We start from the raw sequence: 8,505 nt of genomic DNA on the forward strand, positions 1-8,505 counted from the left end.
AAGGCTAAGATCCATGACCTTTGTTAATCCTAAGGGCAGAACCATAACTAGGAATCCTTTTACTTGATGGGGCAAAAACAGCTGAGAGGGAACACAGAGGACAACGCAATGGCAGTGGGGGTACGGAGTATCAGCCCAGCTTTTCTAGAGGGGAAGGTATCCCCTGAACAGGGACACCGTGGTGACACAACCGTAGATATGGGTCTGGATCTTAGATTAAGGTGTTGTGGGCCAACAGAAAGCCAGGAGGTATAAGGTGCAATGCTATTATTGATCAACTGCTCCTTCCCTCATAATCCTGTTGGCTATACCATGATTCTGGCTCTGAATGGAGGACACTGGTGGACTCAGGAGGCTGAAGGCCTAATCCCAATTCCACCACTAATTTGCCATGTGTCCCTGGATGAGTCACCTAAGTTCTATGGGCTTTGGTTTCTTCATCCATAAAATGAAGAGGTTGGAACATCTGATCTCTTTGTTTCCCTCCCAGCTGTAAATCCTATGATTTGAGGAGTAATGACTGGGAGAAAAGCCAAAGGCAGCCTCTGAAGGAGAAACTAAAGACTTTAATAACAGGGCGGGTTCTGGGTTATGGGAGGCATAAGAATCAAACTAGGGGCTGTGCTCCTCCCTTTGACTATCAAAACTTTCCTCCCTGGAGATGATTTGCAGCCAGAATTTCCCCAAATCCACATCCAGCAAGAAAGAGTCAATGGTCCTTTGTTCATTCTTCACTGCTGCATCCCACTGGAAAGGAGACCGAGGCCTGCAAGATGGCCCCACCTATGCTCTGTCCAACCAAGGAGCATGAAATAGGGCTTGTGGACATCTCCTTTCTTAATGAATGAACCTCAGAAGGCAGCTAAGTCCAACTCGCTCAATTTACAGATGAGGAAACTAAGGCCTGGAGAGCTTGAATTTGCTCACGGTCACACATTTCTGAAGAAAATTCCTATTTCTAGAGGGCTTTAAGGTTTAAAACATCTCTCTTATAACAGCCCTGCAAAGTAGGGAGCATGCAAATTATACCTATTTTGCAGATGAGGAAATGGATTCAGGGAGGTACATAGTGTGTGTTGTAGGAAGCATCTCTAGCTTGGGGTTTTTTTTTTCCCCACAACCACACATTCTTTAGCAGCAAAGCCACAACCAGCCATTTCTTAACCCAGAGCAAACAACAGAAAATAGGACATCAATTCATTTCCCTAGAGGGAAAGGAAATGAAGGAAGTTGCATCCTATTGTAACTTATCATTTCTTGCTAGGAGATGTTGACAATCAGCGTGGCGTGATGGATGGAAGGTTGGCCTCAGAGTCAGGACAGCTGGGATTCGTGTACCCCATCTTCATACACTGGCTGTCAACCCAAGGTGCCTCTCTTGGACTCTAAACAGCAGAAGAGTAGCCAATCACCATTGGTAATGGGAGTTTATCCTGAAATCATAGATATGGGCACTCCGACACACCAAAACCAAACACCCCTACTTATTAAGTTCAATTGTTTCTGTTACTGAAGGATGGAAAATAGTGCTCCCTGGAAATTTCAATGCCCTGAGGAAAAAAATCCCAGTTGCCCCATCCAGGGTTCTAGCTGTGGTTAATCAAAGCAACCTACAATTAAGTCAGATATTCTGATGCCAAGTGGAATCATCCAAGGATCCAAGGGGGTTAGATAGGGACTCTATCCACCCCTAGTCATGCTTTATTTAAGCAATTAAGACTTAGAGGAAGCCAGCAAAAAGAAACAATCTTGATTATGTGAATGTTGGAGTGAGAAGACTAAGGTTTAAATCCTACAAGTGATGCTTACCATTGGTGTGATAGTGGATGAGTCACTTAAGCTTCTATTCCTGTCCTGTGAAATGAAGGGGCCAGATGAGATGGCCTCAAATAATAAAAGCTAGCATTTATGTAGCACTTTAGTTTGTGAAATATTTTACATTTGATCTTCACAACCCTGTGAAATAGGGTGGTGTTATTATCTCTGTTTTACAGATAAGGAAACTGAGGCAGTCAGAGGTGAAGTGACTTGCTCAGGGTAACAGAGTAAGTATCTGAAGCAAGATTCACACTTGGGTTTTCCTGACTCCAACAATTCAAAAGGAAGAAAGATTCCCTATAAATTCACTTCAACACAATAAATGTTTATTAAGGATCTACTATTGAAGACTGTGTGCAGAGGTGGTAGAATTCTAGATGGGATTCTCATCAAGAGGCAGCAGGCCCCAGAACCAAGATTCCTGCCAGTCTTAGGGTATGGGATCCCATTCTTCCTGAAAATGAATAGGAGTAGCATGGGCCAGAATGTCTGCTGAGATTGAAGCCAAAGGCATGAATGACTACAACCTAGCAATAAAGCAACATCCTACAGAGACCACAAAGTCAACCTCAGAGGATCAGTGTAAAGGACATCAATGGCCCTCCAAGAGATATGAATTTTCCCTCTTCTCATGTCCTATGGCCACCTGTGTTTACTGTGTGTGAGTGCCTTTCCACTTGTACACTATATGGGCATCTACTCTTCCCACTGGTGCATATGTATTTCTGGCAAAGTTTGCCCCCAACTTGTGGGGGAGATTCTATGTTGCTACTGTTCTTTTTTGCCTTTTCAGTAAATGTCTTTGCCTTGAGTCAATTTTGTCTTCCACCTGAATAGTATAAAGATACATACACTAGTGGGGGCTCGTGACTTATAGTTTCAGACTTGTAGAGTATCCTGAACCTTAGGTAATCATCTATCGCGGACACTAATCTTTGAGTATGTTAGAAAGGAGAAAGCCCTTATACCTGGGGCAATCATTAAAGGAGAAATCACAATAATTCCTGTGGGTAGCAAAGAAGGCCTGCAGTCCAGTGAAGGCTACAGAAATAGAGGAGGAGAGCGATGGTAAGGATGTTTGTAGAGATGGGATGGGCAAGAACTGGAAACTGATTGGATATGAAGGGCGAGGATACAAATATGAAGTACCAGGTAAATGGAAAGACCACAAGTCACAATGATTCCAGAGACAGGTTCAGGGGAAAAAGTGAGCCTCACTTAAGACATATGTTGAGTTTGACATGCCAGTGAGACAGAAGTACAAATGTCCTCCAGGAAATTAAAGGTAGAAGTCTAAAACTCAACTGAGAAGTGAGCCCTGAAGATTATCTACTTAGAAAAGTAGCTGAAATCATGGGAGTGAATAAGAATGTCAAGGTAATGAGTATAGAGAGAAAGAACGCATGAAAAGCTGAAAAGATAGATGGATGGATGGATGGATGGATAGATAGATAGATAGATAGATAGATAGATAGATAGATAGATAGATAGATAGATAGATGGACGGATGGATGGACGGATGGACGGACGGATGGACGGACGGATGGACGGACGGATGGATGGATGGATGGATGGATGGATGGATGGATAGAAAGGATTTATTAAATACTAGGCACTGGGTTAAGCACTGCAGAGACAAATCCAAAAGGTTGACAATTTCCACTCTCAAGTAGCTTTGAGTTCAATGGCAGAAACATCATACACAGGCAGTGTAGCCAGGGAAGGGTGTTTTGGTTTGGGAAGTCAAAGGGATGGGTTGACTGATAAGACCTTTCCAGAAGTAATGGCTCACAGTGAGAATAGAGGTGAGGAGGCGGGGGAATAGGGAGACAATTGTGGCAGAAAGACACCTGACAAGATGGTGGATAGGAAGCTGAAAATCTAGTCTAAGATGGGCTAGATCTAGGCAATGGGAGTTTTTATTCATTCGACTTTGTTGATATAGGAAAGAAGAACAAAGTAGAGTCTTAGGGAACATCTCCATTAATGACTTGAGAAGAGGTAGCATCAACAGTGAAGGAGACAGAGGAGGCGTAGATAGTGAGGAAGAGCAAGAGCCATTGTGGATGGTGATCTTTAAGCTAAAGGAGTTCAAACAATCTAATAGCCTTGAGTCAATCATATACCCACTAGCCCGACTCAGTTTAGGAGGCCTTTCTACCAGCAGGAAGATCATCAAGGCCATCGCCACATTTCATTTGTTCATAACTCATGAACCTGTGAGGTTGTGGGGAGAGTCAGGACAGGGAGACACAAGGTTAAGAATATGGGATTTGGTAAAAGGACTTGGATTCAAAGCTCCTACTCTGTCAAGGACCCCATCATTTTACAAGATTGCTCCAGTCATTCCTCATCATTACCCTCTATGCCCCTGATTAGAAGGCAGAATGAAAAGCTCCTCCTAAAACCCTTATATAAGGAAGTTCCCAGGCCAGCCTTCTCTTCATTTCCCACCTGTCTGTTCTCCTTTGACCTTCATCAAACCTCCCTCCTCCCCAGCTCCACTCCTCCAGGCACCTTCTCCCCTGTTCACATTTTCAAATGTTAACTGGCAGACTAAATCACTACTTTCTACCAGTTTCTTTGCCTCCCTTGCCCTCAGTTTCCTCCTCTGTAAAATGAAGGGGGTTGGCATGATGCCAGAGGACTGATAATGAAGCAGGTTAGCCAACCTCTGACAGAGAGCAGATGGACTGGAGATGCAGAATGGGACAGGCATTTTTAGACTCAGCCAATGTGGGAATTAATTTTGCTTGACTCTGCAGCTTTGTTCCAAGGGGTTTGACTTTCTTTTTAACTGGAGGTGGTAGGGAGAGTAGGATAGAAATAAAATTGACCAAAAAAGAAAAAGAAAAGAAGGTCTCTGAAACATTTGTTTAAATGCAGAGAAGGGATCATAGGTAGACAGGACAGCTCTGAAAGCTGCACGTTGAGTTCATCGTATATTTAAAAAGAAAGGCAAGCAATGGGGACCAGAAGTTTCACATACAATCCTATTTTCTGTTCTCTTGTGTACATGGAAATGCTTATTTTATTTGGCATTAAGTTCAGAAAAAATTGAAAATAAAGAGAAGAGATTGGACCAGATAACCTCCAAGACCCCTTCTAGCTCTAAAACTATGGTCTAGCTGTGTCACTCAGCCCCAATTGCCTCGCCCTTGCCACTCTTCCGCCTTGGAACCAATACTGTTCTAAGACAGAAGGTAAACGTTTTTTAAAATAAAAAGAAATAAAACTATGGTCAGATGATCTTGGAAGAAATGCCCACAGGGAGGAAATCTTAGATCTTTTCAGGCAGGATTGAGTGACTGTGGAGAAGTGCTTTGTAATCAGATTAGAGTGAGAGCCATATCCATATTAACCAGTGGAATGGGTTCTCTTTGGAAGTACTGAGCTCCTGGAGCCCCAAGTTGTCTAAGCAGTGGATGGATGGACCAGCTTTCCACTATTTCTAAAGGAGATTCCTCCCCTGGATAAGAGGCCAGAGAGCATGGTAGAAGTCACACTGACTCAGGAGTCTAGAGACCTGGGTTCAAATCCTGATACTTATTACCTATAAGACTTTGGATAAAACATTTAACCTTTTTGGACCTTGGTGTCCTCATCTGTGAAATGAAGGGCTGTTCTCTGAGGTTTCTCCCCGCCCTGGATCCATGACTCTCTGACCTCTGAGGTTTTTCTCTGCTCTGAAAATCCATAATTCTATGCCCTTGAGATGGGTAACACATTATGATCAATCATTAGTGCCTCAGGGTGAATCTATCAGTTCTTTTCTAAAGAGACTAGAGGATAACAGCAGGCTTTGATGGGGAGATCTCAGAAACATGGACTCAGCACAAATGGAACTTCAGTGGGGGCCCTATAATAGAGGACCTTGGGGATTCAGAGAGTAGCTTGAAAGGGACTCAGGGTAGAGAGTAAGAGGAAAAAGGAGGAAATTAGACAATCTCTGAGTGCCCTTTCCACTCAGAAATCCTGTGAACAATGGCTCATCATGGCACAGGAGATGACCCTGGGTCCTCAAAGGTTTTATTGAAGTGGAATTCCAGCTTTGGCAGATCTAAACAGGCTGGGAAGGATTTAAATACAGGCCTAGTGACAGACCCTGCCTGCCTGTCATCTTCAGACAAACATAGCTAAGGAAAAAGGAGCGGGTCACCAGAATTTCTAATACCTGTAGGGAATTTTTTTCAGCCAGAAAAAGTCATAGAAATTGACCCCCAAAATAGGTAGAAGTTGGGATTTATATTGGTAAAGTGAGAGTCCAATCTGGCCAAAACATGGGTCCCTGAGCTACACTAGGTACCACAGCTATGATTACCAGATCTATGATTTCACTGGTATAGGGAATTCCCAGGTGAGGAAACTCCCTCCCCATCTCAGTCTCAGAGAGTCGCCCAGAGCATCAAAGAGTTGAGTAACTCACCCAGTGTTACATGGATTGTGAGCATCTGGAGCAGGATCCAAACTCAGGGCTACCCACCTCCAATTCTACAATGATGCCACGCATTCACCCTACCACCTTGCTTCTGTAGATAAGTGAAGAGGAGACTCTTGCATTAAGTGGGAGGTTGGCCTTGAACACAGGCCTTCCTGACTCTGAGGCTGGCTCACTATCATACATTAAGATATCTCCATCCAACTCTCATAAAGACTTTGAAATGGCAAAGTTCACTGCGGGTCATCCTTCACTTTCAAGATTCTTCCTCCTCCTCCCTCCTGCTTTGCCCCTCCTAGCCCCTCACCAGGCATCCAGCAGGCCTGTGTTCCAATCCAGAAGGGCATTTTATTGGGTTCAAGGTATTTGGGAAAAGATGGAAACATGATGAAGTAGAAATGGAATCCTGGAGATGGGTGGACCCAACTCAACTGAAGGCCCAGCTTTGTCACTAACTCAATGAGTGATCTCTGGTAAGTCATATCTCTGAACAAGATTCCTTCTTTGGAGGAAAGAAAGAGCACTGTGCTTCGTTCTATTCTATGGGTTTGCCCTGTCCCTTACCCCTTGGGTACCTTTGGCCATTTAAGCTCCTTGGATCTCAGTTTCATGATCTATTAAATGAAGGAAATGGACTAGATTACTTCAAGGGTCTACAACAAGATGCCCTCTTATATCCTGATGACCAATAAAGGCAAGAATCAGTCAAGCTCACAAAAATTATATATAATATATACATATATATATAAAATTATAAATACAACATATTTATATATAATATATTTATAAATATAATCTATAAAATATATATATATATCACAGAATACAGGTAACCACCAGTACTGCCCCTACATTTAGGCCCACTCCTTATTAGTTCAAGACTCCCACTTGCCAGGCACAATTCTATCCACATCCCATGTTTTCTGGGAGCCAATGTTCTGTGTCTTTTGGAAAGATACCCATACTCGGCTCCCCAAGGTCCACATTCAAACCTTCCAAAGGGTCCCTCCTTCTTCCTCTATTTCCCTCCTTCCCCTCCAAAGCCCAATTTCACTGAGGACTCATCAGAATCTACACAAAGACCATGCTGTCTCTGCCTCCAACAAAGGCTAGCTCTCTCCTGGGGGAAACAAAGGCTGACATCAAAGCTACGTCTTTAGTTGTTTCTATCCCAAAGCCCTATCCCTACCCCACCCCCTCCCCACAGGCAGACTCTCTCCTCAAGCCCAATTGATTGGGATCCTGCTCCAGATGTACCACCCCCTCTTTGCCCCATCCCCCCAATCCACTGAGGCTTTTAAGCCCTCTGGTCTTTTCCACCTCCACCTCCCCCTTCCCAATCCCTATTCTTTTTCACAATCACCTTCAACTCTTGTAGCTTGAACAAGACCATTGGTCAACCCACTGTTCTCCCCGCCCAAAGCCAGCCTGGTGGACGTGAGCACTGGCCCTTTGTGGGCAGGTCAGAGCAGTGGGTTCTGTTCTCAGTTCTGTCAGTGGTTCACTGTAAGTCTTAGCCCCAATCTGACCTTGATTTTTGCCCGTCAGATGGGGATGTTTGTATATGATACCCTCTGAAGTCTGACTTCTAGTGGTTCCAATTAATTTTTTGACACTCTGATCAATAATTTATTTCTCAGAATGTTCCTACACAATCAAATGATGCCCAGTGATCCCTTTCAGACCAGTCCTATTGCAAATCCATAAAATGACTTTTGAGGTTCCAATGAATATAACAAATATTCATCAAGTATCTACTGAGTTCTCGGAGGAAACAGAATTACATAAGCTAGGGCTCCTGCTTGAACCCAACTTACCATCTAGATGGGGACAAGCCTCACACAGAACTAACTGTGTGTTATAAATAATAATGCAAGAGGTTCAAACCGATAGGACACGGATAGGAAAAGACTGGGACCAACAGGGAAAACAGGAAAGGCTTCCGGCAAAAGGGCCATTTGAGTTGGATTTTGAAGGATGGGTAGGACTTTAATAAGGGCAGGAAGTTGGGGGAGTAGGAGGGCATTCGAGAAAGAAGGATTGACTGAATGAAGCATTGATTAGGTGCTTACTATGTACAAAGCTCTGTGAATACAGATATGCCAAAGTCAGGCATCCCTGCTCTCAAGAAGCTCACAATTCCAGTGGGGGAGATAATACATATGGAAGATTTCATCTGTGAATCAGGTGGAAAGGTCTTGTAGTAAAGCAGATAGCCAGACCTCTTCTTCTTTTTCTTTTTTTTTAAA

The sequence above is a fragment of the Gracilinanus agilis genome, chromosome 2, assembly GCF_016433145.1.
Source record: "Gracilinanus agilis isolate LMUSP501 chromosome 2, AgileGrace, whole genome shotgun sequence".
Taxonomy (NCBI): domain Eukaryota; kingdom Metazoa; phylum Chordata; class Mammalia; order Didelphimorphia; family Didelphidae; genus Gracilinanus; species Gracilinanus agilis.